The following is a 14,254-nucleotide window of genomic DNA, read 5'->3' as shown; positions in this document are numbered from 1 at the left end:
AAATGACTGGTGACATTTTCATTTGCTGACTCTGAAAGTCCCAGAGTCCCTACCCATACACAGAAGCCTGAAGAGAAATCAGGTCATGGAGAGGCAGATATTCACAGTGAACTTGCCAAAGTTCTGTTCCAGGAATTTCCACTCTGCCAACTGTGGGATCCAACTGGGATGTTTGTATTGGATGAGGCCTCATTTTATTTGCTGTGTTCCCCAGAAGCAGGATTGTATGGTAGGGAGAGGGGCACCTTAAAGACACCTTAAAAATGAGACAGCAAGAATGATTTAGAAAATGTTGCAGTAAAAACAAAAATGCCTTAGACTATACCTACAGCCTCCTAGCTGGTCTCTCAGCTTCCAGAGTGGTGACAGGGAAGAATAATGAAGTCATACAGACAGAGGTTCAAATCCCACAGCTGTGACTTACAAGCTGTGTGATCTTGGATGAGTGACTTCACCTCTCTGAGTCTCAACTTCCTCACCTGTAAAGTGGGAGTAATAATTCCTGCCCTGTGGAGCTTTTGAAATGACTTAAGGAGACACTGTACGTGAAATGCTGAGCAGGTGGGAAGCACTCCAAAATGTTAGCAACTGTTGGTGTAGGGTGTTGCAGAGTGTGGGGAAGTTTCTAATAACGTTTTGGGAAAATCAACAACAGGAGGGTGAAGGGACCTCAAAAAATTAAAATCAAGCTACCAGAGGATCCAGCAATCCCAATTCTGCATATATACCCAAAAGAATTGAAATCAGGATCTTGAAGAGATATCGGCACCTTGTGTTCACAGCAGCATCATTCACAACAGGCAAGATGTGGAGACAACGCAAACATCCGTCGACGGATGAATGGGTAAAGAAAACGTGGCACATACATACAATGGAATAGTGTTCAGCCTTAAAAAAGAAGGAAATCCTACCACTTGCAACACCATGGATGAACATGGAGGACATTATGCTCAGTGAAGGAAGCCAGTCACAGAAGGACAAATACCGTGTGATTCCCTTACGTGAGGTCTCGAAAATAGTCAAACTCACAGAAAAAGAGACTGGAATGGTGGTGCCAGGGGCGGGGGGAGGAGGAACGGGGAGATGTTGTTCAGTTGGTCTAAAGCTTCCGTTACACAGACGAGTCAGTTCTGGAGATCTGCTGTGTGTCATCGTCCCTGGAGTGAACAAGACGCTCAAACTTTGTAGGAGGGTAGACCTCATGGTAAATATCCTCACCCAAAGAAAACCAAAACCAAAGACACAAAGGACACGGGAAACTTTGAGAAGTGATGGGCATGTGTGTGACCTTGATCGTGGTGATGGTTTCCAGGGTGTATCCGTGTGTCCAAACTCATGGCATTGTAGACATTAAATACGTGCAACTTTTTTCTTTGTACATCTATTAGGCCTCGATAAAGCTGTTTTTTGGTTCTTTTTGAAAAAAGGAGGATGAGGCATGACGTGTGCACACCCCCTCCCTCCTCCACCGCGGCTGCCTCCTTGCTGCTGCCTGTGTGCTCGTTCCGTGTGGACCTGGTACCTCCTTTGTGAAGTGGCAGCTGAAGGGACTCCGGTGTTCGCCATGGCCGACTAAAAGCCCAAGGAAGGAGTCAAGACTGACAAGAACGACCGTATTAATTTCAAGGTGGTGGGGCAGGATGGTTCTGCGCTGCAGTTTAAGATGAAGAGGCGTACACCACTTAGTAAGCTAATGAAAGCCTGTCGTGAATGACAGGGCTTGTCCATGAGGCAGATCACATTCCAGTTTGACGGGCAGCCAATCACTGAAACAGATACACCTGCACAGTTGGACATGGAGGATGAAGATACAATTGATGTGTTCCAGCAGCAGACAGGTGTCTATTAAAAAGGGAACCTGTGCTTTACTCCAGAACTGCTCCTCCAGACAAGAAGACCTTCTCAATTAGAAAACCGCAATTTGGTTCCACCACATCCTGACGACTACGGTATAGTTTTCTCCATTCTTTCATCTCCCCTTCCCCATTCCTTTATTGTACATAAAGTCACAGTATATGTGCACAAGCATATTGCATTGTTTTAAAACTAAATGGCCAATGGTATGTTTTCCTCAACATCAAATGGAGATGGGATAGGGAAAAAGACCGGTTCTGTGAAAATACCCACTTTCTCCATTAGTGGCATGCTCATTCAGCTCTTATCTTTATATTCCAGTAAGTTATTTTGCTCTCACGGTTTAAAAGAAAAAGAACAACATAAAAGTCTGCATACCTTCTTCAATTGGAGAATTTTAATGTTTTTCATTTATCATTGTAAAACCAAGGGAAATCTTATAACTTTTTTGTACATAGCTGTTACATCTAGGGCAACCTGTCTTTAAGTAGGGATAAGTTACTCTAAAAGAAATGAATCCTAGATAGTTTTCCCTTAAAGTCAAGCGTCTTGTTGTTTAAATAAACTTCTTGTTTAAAATTAAAAGAAACAAAAAAACGGGAGGATGAGAAGAATCCTGAGCATCCCAAGGGCTTGGTAGAAGTGACAGAGCTTGACGCTTCCCCTCCCCCTGGGCGAATAGAAGAAAGGAGCCGAGACGGGGAGGTCATTGAGGGGAGTGGGGTTCAGGGGGGCATTGGGAGGTAGCTGGACCCTCCTCTGGGGATCCCTGAATCACAGTGACCAGCCCTGAGTTCCGTGTCCTCAGTTTTGGACCTGGCCACGATGCATGGCAGAGGGAGACTTGCACGGGGCAGGATGTGGGGCAGAGAGGCGGCACGGCAGCACTGTGCCCTGTGTACACGGCACCCACCCGCCAGCCACGGCTGCCCAGAAGTCCTCTTTAGACTCAGAAACAGAATCCCAAGTTGCCAAGGGCTCTCGTAATGTCCCGCTGCAGCCCTGCGAGGCTGTAACTCACTGCAGGCTGCCTTTAGTTAATGGAGATCAGTTTCAGGGTCCGTGTGTCACCTGGTAGCAGGTGGCCCCTCAGAGGGAAAACTGGACCTCCCCCCCATGCATGTTTGGAAGGCAAAAGAAACACTTTTCAGTAAAATAAATGAATGTGCTGATTTTGACCTTTTTAAACTCCGTGACAAAATCCAGATGGAGGCAAAAAAAAAAAAATATCTCATTTCATCTAGCTGTTCTTATATTAATTTATAAAGCAAAATACCAAGATTAATTCTCATTCACGTCTGCACCCACCTAAGGTTCTTGAAAATGAAATTCCATTAACGATTCCCTTTCGTTTCTACTTTCACGAATTTTTTGTACGCAGGGACTTGGGCCGGGGCGATTTCTGCACTTGAGCGCAGTGGGGATGCTGTAAGCATTCGGGAAACTTTTTCTTTCTCTCCCGTTGCAGGATACAGTGCGGTATCTTAGAGAGTTTGTTATTTACAGTCTCTTAATATTATGTAAGCACGTATCTGAGATAACAGTCACGTTTGTAAGTGAATTTTAGGTCTGATTACAGTGAGTGATTTAAAATACTTGTTCGGAGGGACTCCATCCTTTATCGTGTTCGTGGGCGATGTGCATGCCTGCACCAGCCCCGCATTTCTCAGCAACAGTGAGTCCTGCTCTGCTACTATGGCTTCTTGACAAGAGTGCTGGGGAAGGAATTCTATCCTGCTCATATCCTTGTTGTCTAATAAATCCAGTCTTTTAAGGCCTCTCCAGAAGGAAAGGAAGTAGAAGGCACACCACGAATCTCAAGCCACTAATGACAGTCACTTTAGACTCTGAGACGGTCAAGGCAGAAAGCAAAGTCCTTGGTTTGGTGCTGAAACCTAAAAAGAGGATGAAAGGAAAACTAACCAAGAAATGAACATTAGGTAGATGGCATCTCTTCCCCTGTAACTAAGGAAAGAGGGTTTTACTTGGTTTGCAGTTAAGTTCAGGCAGGTCTGCCACGTATGGTTGGGCAGGCTTTGCACTGCTCAAGGGCTCCACATTCACATGGCAGACATCACAGATTTTCTGACAGAAGGAAGTCAAGTGTCTTATGGAAGGGCACCTCTTTCTAATTTGCATGAAGACACTGCCTGGGCCAGTGGTTCCAACCTTCCTTCAGGACATTATGAATGACGGAGAGGAAGCACACAGATATTTTCACAGCTGTCTCTCCTAAGACAGAAAAGCACTGGTGTCTAAAGCCAGTCCAGCCTCTTTACTTTCTGATTTCATTAATGAAGGGTGTGTCGATTCATGTAGTGTGTAAGCAGGAACATTGACTGTTTTGTTCACGCCTTAAACTCAAAGTCTAGAACGTTCACCTGGCACACTGTTGACATCCAATAAATATTTGTTCTGCGAATGAACTAATGGGTCATTCTGTACATGAGGCTATGACTACAGTTAGCTGGACACCTGCCCTTAGCTGTTTTCCTGTTGCCTTGGGAATATTAATCATTATTCATGAATTTTTGGGGGAGAAAGGTCATATGAAGGAGTGATAATAATCTCTACCATCAGGAGGAGTCTAGATGGAAAGGTAAATAAACGAATTAAACTCCTCACTCACAGAAAACTCACACATTTGCAAAGACCTGTTTGGTCAGGAAGACGAGATTTCTGGGCGAGAATTTGGGATTAGTCTCTCCCTAAACATCTCTTCTTATGATGGTATTCAGTCCTTCCAGCCCTCCTCCCCCAGCCAGGGATTCCCAAAGATTTGGCCTCGGGATCCCCTTACAGTCTTAGAAAGGATTGAGGACCCTAAAGAGCCTTTGCCTATGTGGGTTACACCTACCGATGTTTATTGTGTTAGAAACTAGAACCAGAAGTCCTGGAAACTTAAGATTACAGAGGCACAGCTTCCCCTGGCTGTTAGAGTGAGGACTCCTCTTATGCCTCTGTGCACGTGTGACAGAAAGCGAAGAAGGCAAATCGCGTTGTAGCATCTCCGAGAGTCAGCACCTCCAAATGGCCCCTGTAATCCTTGCCCCGGAAGTCACGCCCTGTGTGAGCCTGTCCCAGGCTGAATCAGAGATGGTTGATGGAACCAAGAGAATATGGCGGAGTCTATGGTGTGAGACCCATAAAAGGCTCTGCATCTTCCGCCTTGGTCTCGGGGAGCCGGCCACCATGCTGTGAGACTGCTCAAGCAGCCCTGTGACAGGAACTAACCTGCCAGCCATGGGAGTGAGCCACTCGGAGGTGACCCTCCAGCCTGAGTCACTCCTTCGGACAATGCAGCCCCGGCCAACACCTTGACTGCAAACTTGTGAAAGACTCTGAGACAGAACCCCTCGGCCGATGGTCCTGAGTTCCTGGCCCTTTATTGGTATTTTCAGCCACTACATCTTGGGGTAAATTGTTACACATCATTGGATAACCACTACAGTATTATTGTGAAAATGGTTTCCTTCTCACAGGCTCCCTGAAAGGGTCTCGGGGACCCCCAAGGATTTCTGTACTGCACTCTGATAACTGCTGAACGAGGGCATGCAGAACTGAAGGAGATGGATTCCACAAAGGTCCAAGGGCAGGAAAAGCATCTGACCAGAAAAGTGAATGAAGTGCAACACGGCTAAACGCTGAAGGGACTGTCCACAATCTACCAGCTCCTCGATGCTGTGCACGCCTGAGGAGCAAGGGAAAGCGCTCGCCACCTCCCAAGGAAAAGAGCTCGTCACCTCCCTCTGGCTCTTTAGAGCCCACAGTGCTCTTCTGCTCTGTTATCTGCTCATTTTCGTAGTCTTGGGGGAAAAAAACCTCCTGTTCTTCTACTTACCAGTAATTGAGGGCCTACTTCTACCAGATGTGTTGGGGCAGAAATTTGCATAATATTAATGAACCTGGAGTATGTACTTGAAGAGAAAAAGAACATCAATAAAGTCTGTATGGATCAACAAATAACAAGAATTTGCTCCTTCCTAGTAAATAAGGCATTTTATTATGAATGTGGAGGAGGTAATTAATTAATACTACTGTTACTATTGCTACTCACAAAAAATAATGGCCAGTATTTGTACAGCATTTAATATGTGCCAGGCACTGTTCTAAGGGCTTCATTTATATTAACTGATTTAATTGTCACCACAACCCTATGAGTAGGGACTCTTACTATCTCCATTTTGCAGATGAGGAAACTGAGGCACAGAGAGGGTATGTGACTTGCCTGTGATTGCATAGCTCAAAAAGTAGTGGATTTGGGATTAGGAGCCAGGCATTTGCTACGGTCCATGCTGTTAGCCTCTGACTTATCCCTTATTCTGTCTTCACAACATCCCACAAGAGGTGGCCAGGGAAGAATTTAGGCCAAGAGGATGAAGGTTGGTGGCCGTGAAAGCCAGATGCTTAGCTCAGGTTGGGGCTCACCCCGCCTGTGGGTTCTTACTCCATGGAGAGTAGTGAACCACAGACCAAGGCTGTGGAAGCGGAGCTAGGGTGTCTGTAAAGCTGGGCCAGTGGACATCTGTTGGGTTTTGTTTGCCAAGCCCCCAATGGTCCAATTCTTTGTGGTTCCTTTTGGACCTGGCCTTCTTCTGGGTACACACACCATGCTTGGCCAATCACAACCAGTGTGGTTGCCTCAAAAATGGGAGTTAACACAAGCTAGACCCAGGGCGAGGTCTGAGACTTTTGCTGGAACTCTTGGGGAAAAGGCAGACTTCCTCCTAGGGATGCTAAATGACCTGGATGGAAGCCTGCAGACAGAAAAGCCTTTGGGAAACCCTGCCTGAGAGGGAAGCCTGCAGACAGAAAAGCAGAGCTGAGAAAAAGAGACAAATGCCTGGAAATGTTATTTGAGCACCTGGATCCAGCTGTGCCTGAAGCCATGTGGGCAATCTAGTTAATTCTCCCTTTGGATTAATCCAGTTGAGTTTGGCTCTTGACACCTGCTCCAAAATTGTGCTGATAAAACTCAAGGAATTCAAAGATCTTCCATTACGCTTTTTTTTTTTTTTTGAGTTTAACATACCAGATCATATACAATATGAAAAAAAAATGTAGCCCTATCATTGGTGGGTCCCATAAGAACCACACTGGGGGCTGAACAGATGAAGAATGACGCAGAGAGAGACTGTGTCTCACAGCAGGGCTGGGGCAGAATCTGGGCCTGTATTTCCCATTCAGTCACCCTCATTACCATCACTCTATATCACTGCTCTGTCCAATAAAGGAGCCACTAACCACATGTGGCTATTGATGTTAAAATTAATTAAAATTAGGTAAAGTTAAAAACTCAATTCCTCTGTTGCTCTAGCCAATTTTAAGCGCTCAGTGACCCCATGTAGCTGGTGGTTCCCATATTGGACAATTCCCATATTGGACAGTGTAGATATGGAACACTGTTACAGAAAGTTCCATTGGATAACACTGCTTTGTAAGTTTCTCAATATGAATCTTTCCTTCCCAGACTATAACTGAAATTCTATAATGTTTAGGGATATGTAGAAGGCACACACATTATTGTAACTCATTAATTCAACGTGAGTATTTGTTGACCATCCGCGAGGTCCATTGGATCATCCAGTGGTCCACGGAGCACCATTCTGGAAGTGGAGGACACGGCACTGAATAAGCCAGAGAATCTGCCAACACGGAGATGACCAGCCAGAGGGGAGATGGACAGCCAATAAGTCAACAAAGACACACAAAACATCACGTTTCATAGAGATGGGGCTGTGAAGGGAAGTCAAGCAGAGAAAGGGGAAGCCCTTGACCCAGGGCAGTGGTCCTCAAAGTGTGGTCCCCCAACCAGCAGCATCGGCGTCAACTGGAACTGGTCAGAGATGCAAATTCTTGGGCCCCACCACCAACCCCCTGAACCGGAAACTCTGGGTGGGGCTGGTAATCCATGTCTCTACAAGCCCTCCAGGGGATGTGGACCACATCCAAGCCTAAGAACCACTGAAACAGCACTATGTGTGTTCCTCTCTTAGTTCTCAACTCTCAAGATTTATTAACAAAAGCTGAACCAGGAACCCTGCGTAGCACTTTAATTCTATTCTCATTTGAAAAATGAATGGACAATGCTGTAACACAGGTCTGAATACACACGATATTTGTGAGAGTGATTGAAATGGCTCCAGAGAATCCATTATGTCCACACGGACAGAGAGTCTCTTTTTTCCTCCAAAATATTTCCTTTTCTCTCCTGCGTGACAATTACTTAAAACGAATTATAAATTCATTCATAGATCAATGCTCTAAAATGTTTCAAATGCTGACATAATTATGGGGCTGTGGAAGAAAGGCTGACAATTATTTAATGTTGGCCTTGGCACCACTGGTCACACATCCAACAATAAGAATAATGCAGCTTCCTTCGGGCTGGATACGCTGAGGGAACAAGTGTTTGCGGAGCGACTTCCGTTCGGCAGGAGCCGTGCTGGGCACTGCTGAACGAATGATGGGAGAGACAACAGTTCCTCACCTCGAAGAGCTTACACTTGGGTGATCATTCATTCATTCTTTCAACAGCTCCTCATCAGCAGCTACTGTGTGCCGGGCATGGTTCTAGATGCTGCTGACATAGTGGTCCCGGTCCTCATGGAGCTAACATCCCAGTGGGGAAATTCAGACAATGAACCAATAAGTAAATACGTGATTTTCTATCATGGTCTGAAAGAGAATCAAGGTCTTCAGGGCATAGAGAGGGACCCGGCCATGATTCTAGACAGGTGGCTGAGGTCACCTGAGAAGATTTAAGCAGGGCCCTGCATAATGTGAGGAAAACACAGTATGGATCTGGGGGGAGGCTCCAGACACAAGAAGCAGCATGTGCAAAGGCCCTTGGGCTGGAGGGCACTTGAAGGGAAGGCAGGAGGTCTCTGGATCCGAGAGTAGCCGTGGGCCAGACGTTGAGGGCCACCTAGGAGGTGGTGAGGCCCCCTGTGCTTTTTTTTCTCTTTAAAGTGCAATGGGGAGTTGTCAGAAGGGTGAGAGCCCCGAGGAGAGAGATCTGGTCAGGTTCTCCGCGTGGGGAACGGGCTGTCAGGGGTCAGCACAGAAGCAGGGAGACCAGCCAAGAGCTGATGGTGGTTTGGATGAGGCTGGCACTGTGTAGGCGGGAGACGCGGCTGCATCTGAGAGCTGAGAGACAAGACAACACGGACGAGTGGGTTCCATAGCAGAGTGTGAGGCAGCAGGAGGAGAGCCGGGTGGTGGCAGAATTCTCCGCCCACAATGGAGTATTCCTTTGGCAGCATTTCATCGGCCCCTTGGAGTCTTCTAGAGGCTGGCAGTTAGTCCTGCCCAGTAGTTTCCAGGCCATTCTCGGCTCCTTCCCGTGGCACTGAGCAGGCCGCAGCGTCCCTGGACATGTGGGCCTGACTGCTCGGCTGGTGGGAGCCGGGACCAGCAGAGCCGCCGTGCGGCCAGAGTGCGTCCTCCCACAGACCTGCCTCTTAGGGCGGCGGGATCAAGGGATCCGGGTGTGCAGAGAGTGTCAGAGTCAAAGTCGCAGGGTAATCTCTAGGGTTCCGGCAGGCAGGGCCAGGGGTTTCCCGTCTGTTCTCTGCTGTTTCCCCAGCCTGGCACACAGCCGGCCCGTGGCAAGTATTTGATGGAAGATGGAATGAGTGGAAGGCAAGAGACTCTGGGCTAAAATGAAATAGAGACGAAATCCCAGCTGCCACCGAGCCAGCATGCCAGATGGGAGGAGGGCTGGGGTGGCGGGTAAGAAATACAGAAAAACATAAACACATAAGAAAGAGAATGTCAGGTAATGCTAAAACAGTAATCTGGTCAGACATGATGAAACTAAGGTATGGTAGCAGAGAGGCTGGGGGCGCTGGAGGCCGCTGTCGGTGCTCCGGGGGAGGAGGGTCAGAGGAGACCCCCATGCGATGAAGCTGGAGCAGAGTCCGGGGTGCTGAGAGCGAGCCAGGTGTGCAGGTCACGAGGAGGAGCATCTCAGGAGGAGGACACGGTGGGGACAAGGACGCTGAGCGGGGCAGGGCTCGGCAGCAGCTAAACAATGCCTGGCACACAATAGGCGCTTAATAAGGAGAGGTTCTTGGTGGTACCTCCTTTCTCTTCATAGGCTGGGGTGTGAGAGGCTGAGGATTTGCTTTCCTCTCTTCACCTGCGTTTCTGTCACGGCCCCTCCCGCTGGCTGGTGAGGTCCAAGAATCCCTCTCAGCATATAGGTTTTAAGTGCATAAAATAAAACATGTACGCTTACAAAGGAAACCAACCACACTGACATACAGTTATCAATACCTAAAAAATCCCAGTTTCAGGTAGAGTGATACGTGTCTTCCGTGTTACTGCACTGAGTGACGAGATCCGGCCCCGGGTGTGCAAATACCATCATTTCACGTTAGTGACGAGTGGAAACAGCATCTCGGGGCATCCGCGTCGACTGTAACCATATGGAACTCTGTGATACAGCTCGGTGGGGTCTGCTCATCCTTTCGGGGCCTGGGATCTGAGTTCAAGATGGGAGGAAACGCCGAGTTTCATTCAAGGTTAGCGAAAATGAAGGTGTAAGTCTTCCCGTTCCAGTTCCTGGACCTGCCTGGATCTCCCTGTGGTTCTCTAAGGGACTGAGGGCCCCTGCAGGGACACTGTGACACTTTTATTTCCTGGTCTTCTGTTTGCACAAATGTTGTGTCACTTCCTAGTGAAGTAGCATTTCCTTTTATACAATAAATAGAAGTTGAATGTGGAGTTTATTTAAGATAAAATAGCTAGGATTTCCTGAAGGCTTACTTAGCGCCAGGCAAGGGGTTCTGGGGACATTTAGTTCTCAAAACAGTCCTATGAGTCTGGTGTTATTTTTATTCTCATTTTACAGATGAGGAAACTGAGGCACAGAGAGGTCAAGCCACTTGTCTAAGGTCACACAGCCATTCGAAGGAAGAGCTAGGATTCACACCAACACAGTTGGTTCCCAAGGCTCAGCTCCCAATTCCTATACTGGTCTCTACTTGGAGGAAATATGAAGGAAACTATGGACTCAGTGATGTGTGGACATGCTGAAAAGTGAGACTGGTGCAAAGGGCTGGCAGTTGGTCGAAGCTGCAGGATGGGGTTCCTCTCCTGGGCTCCCCTCCTCTATCACATGGGACCCTGCTGACCCGTAGGGTGATGAAGAAGACACTGTGGACCTGGGAGTCCTGCTGATTCTCCTGTTTCAGCATCACTCTTCAATGCTGGGACGAGATGATTTTTTTGATCTATATGTCCTCCATCTCCATCTCCCACCTCCAATGAAGTTATACAATCTTTACAATTAGAACACAGTTTTTACTTTCTAAGTAATGTAAGTAAAATAACGGAAAGTGTAAACTTAGAGAAGACCCGAGCCATCCCTCACTCCCGCCCCCTCCTTTTACCGATGGGGAGACCCGAGTTTAGATGACGAAGATCATGGTCTGAACCACGGCAAGAATCACTCACAGCGTTTGAGCATTTGCCTGTGGCAGGCGGTGGGTGAGGTATCGTTTATTGGGTAATTAATTGGTAACCCTGAAAACATTACTACCAAGTCAAAACAGCTTCATACGAGTCAGAGATTTGCTTTTTAGACAGAAATCTGTGCCGGTTAGTTGGAGGGAGGGATATTTTAAAATTTTATTCCAACGTAAACCTCCAGCTGTGACAGGGAAACACTTATTCTGCACATATAGTCATTTTTCAACCAAGCAAACATTTTTCAATTGCCCTAGAGCGTCAAAGCCACCCTTAAAATACTCTTAGAGAATTACAAATGTAAAATTTTCAAGTTGGAGAAGGAGCATGGAGAGTGAGGTAGGATGTTTCTGGAAAACAATAAAACCTTATTTTTCCATTGTCTTTTTGAAAACAATATTCTCCAATCTGCGTCAAAGGAGATGTCCCTCAGCTCTTTGAAATGCCTGTCTTCACCTTCTCGAACCCAAACGATATTGCCAACATGCTTCCCTACAGACCCCAAAGCAGAGTTAAGTCATCAATCACTTGTAGATTGACAAGCGGATCCAACAGCATCTCTGCAATGCCACAGGCCTGCTCATGCACAGTCTGTTCCCCACACCTGGCTCTCTGAATTTAGCAATGGCAAGGAATGCAGACAAGTATCCACAGGAGGCTGCTGGGTAGAAAAATCCGACCATGGGGTTCAGGTACCCCAGTGAGATTCCTTAACCTCGCCCTTCAGTGTTGAGAGTCTATAAATCATGGAAGAAAGATGACCCTTTCGTGATCAGGATTGCTCCCTGACCATGTCTGTTCCTGAGGACAATCGTGGTGGGTTCTCCCAGAAGCAGAACCTCGAGGGAGCGTACAGCATGTACCCCTCAGGTATCTCTCAGGAACCTGGCTGGAAACAGATGGCCCACTCAAATGGTGGCCCACTCAAAGGGGTTGGCTTGGAGAGAGTGTAATGACAGAGCTGCAGGCAGGATCAGAGGAAATAGCCAGGGTGGGTGCAGCACCCCAACACTGGTCCCAGCTGGGAGCTGCTATGAGTCCTAGGCCTGGGGGCAAGGGAAGGCAGCCCAGTTACTGGAACCAGAGAGAGCAGAACCACGGAAAACAGATTCCCTGGCAGGACAGGAGCTGTAGGCAGAGGACAGGGCCCCTGGCAGACAGGAAGCAAGATGGGAATGCATTCGTGTTCTGGGGCCTCTGTAACCAAGTGCCACACCTGGGTGGCTTAAAACAACAGACGTGTATTCTCTGGTGACTCTGCAGGCTGGAAGTCCAAAATCAAGGTGTCAGCGGGGCCACGCTCCCTCTGAAACTCTAAGGGAGGATCCTTCTTGCCTCTCTCCTAGATTCTGCAGGTGGTTGAAAATCTTTGGCATTCCTTGGCTTATAGAGGCATCAGTCCCATCTCTGCCACCTTCCTCACACGGCCTTCTGCCCTGCGTCTCCTCCACGTCCAAATCTCTCTCTCCTTATAAGGACATTGGATTTAGGATCTCATCTGATCTTAATCACATTTGCAAAGACCCTATTTCCAAATAAGATCACATTCACGGGCACAGAATTGGGGGATGGGGGTTAGGACATTACCATATCTTTGGGGAGGACATAACTGAACCCACTACAGGAGACTCTGTCTCTTTCTGCTCTGTCCAGTCACCTTTGGTGCGTCACCTGGCTAAACCCCACCAGAATCCAGAGGGCAAGGAAGGCTGGGGGCTGCAGTCCACATAGGTCAGCCCCCAGGCCCAGAGCTGTGCAGAGCACAGAAGAGAAGGAGGAAAAGGCTGCCATCTCTTTTCCAATAACCCTCTCTTGCTGCACACTTTGCCTGGAGACCTCAGGGATCTCTCAGACCTTAACGAATCTCCATGACACCCCAGAGAGGTGAGCATTAAGCCAATCATTTCGCACTCTTGAGAACAAGGAGCAATCTCTCCTTTAACCAGCCCCAGCGATAGCCACTTTATTTTAAGTCTGATTTTATGCAGAGAGATAGGGAGACATTCTAAGAAACTTGAAAGTTTTATATAAGAAAACAACCCAAGTTCCCACCATGTTACAGGGGTCGGGAAAATGATTTCATCTTAAGTTTGCAAAAGTAACAAATGATAATCTTTTGAAACTCTTCAAAATTCCAGGTAAATCTTGTTGCCTCCCAGGAAATTCAATCCAGGACTAAGTCATTCAGTCCTGGAGCAAAGGGCCTCTTCCTACACCTGCCGAAATTAGGGGTTCTTGCCTTCTTAGACTAGGCATACAATTGAGTTCTTTATTTTTAAATTAACTCTAGGGAAAAACTCTTGAGATGCTAACAGAACGAGAAACCAGTTACACTGGGTTCCCTGGCCCTGCCTTATTCGTCTTCACAGCTGCATCTTACCATTACCTGGTCTTATCTTATGAAATATCTACCTGGCTGCTGTCTGTCGGCCCCCAGAGTGTAGACCCCATGAGGGCCAGTCTTGTTTGTTTATTGCTGATTTCTCAGGATTGACCACAGTGAATATCCGCAGAGCCTGCACATCATTAGCTCAGTTTAAGGTTGAATGGATTCTGCGGCCCCTTTATTCTTGAAAAGACATCAGCACCCCTGCACCCCCGCTGCCAACAAGGAGAAACTGCCAGGGGGAGGTCTGTGCCGGCCGCTGATCGTGGGGTTTCAGCCTGTGATGTGAATACTTTTTTCTTAGGTCAAAGAAGAACTGAACGCCAAGAACTGAAGATGCTCCTTCATCTCGTAGTCTGTTCTGCTCACCAGCTGCCCTGGACAGCCCTTGGTCCTCTCAGCCAGACCCTTTCCTCTCCCCACCCAGCCTAAAGTGGGGGCAGTGAGGGCACCGGGCAGGGGGCAGGGACGGGAGGGAGGGAGATGCATGAAAGTCCGAGAGCTGAAACCGGGAGCTTGCCTGCCTCCGCACCAGCCTGG

At 47.6% G+C, this 14,254-nt stretch overlaps 1 protein-coding gene and 1 pseudogene across 1 annotated transcript in view; one reads left to right on the top strand and one right to left on the bottom strand.

The window, feature by feature from the left end:
- Positions 1-14,254, bottom strand: part of TMEM132C (transmembrane protein 132C) — a 356,494-nt gene that overhangs the window by 58,285 nt on the left and 283,955 nt on the right. The window lies entirely within an intron of this gene.
- LOC101397765 (small ubiquitin-related modifier 2-A-like) lies at positions 1,565-1,849 on the top strand (annotated as a pseudogene).

This window comes from Ceratotherium simum, chromosome 35 (genome assembly GCF_057802395.1).
Source record: "Ceratotherium simum simum isolate JZ-2026a chromosome 35, ASM5780239v1, whole genome shotgun sequence".
Taxonomy (NCBI): domain Eukaryota; kingdom Metazoa; phylum Chordata; class Mammalia; order Perissodactyla; family Rhinocerotidae; genus Ceratotherium; species Ceratotherium simum.
Note: the sequence above shows the minus strand (reverse complement) of the source record. Positions and strands in the feature narration are given on the sequence as shown.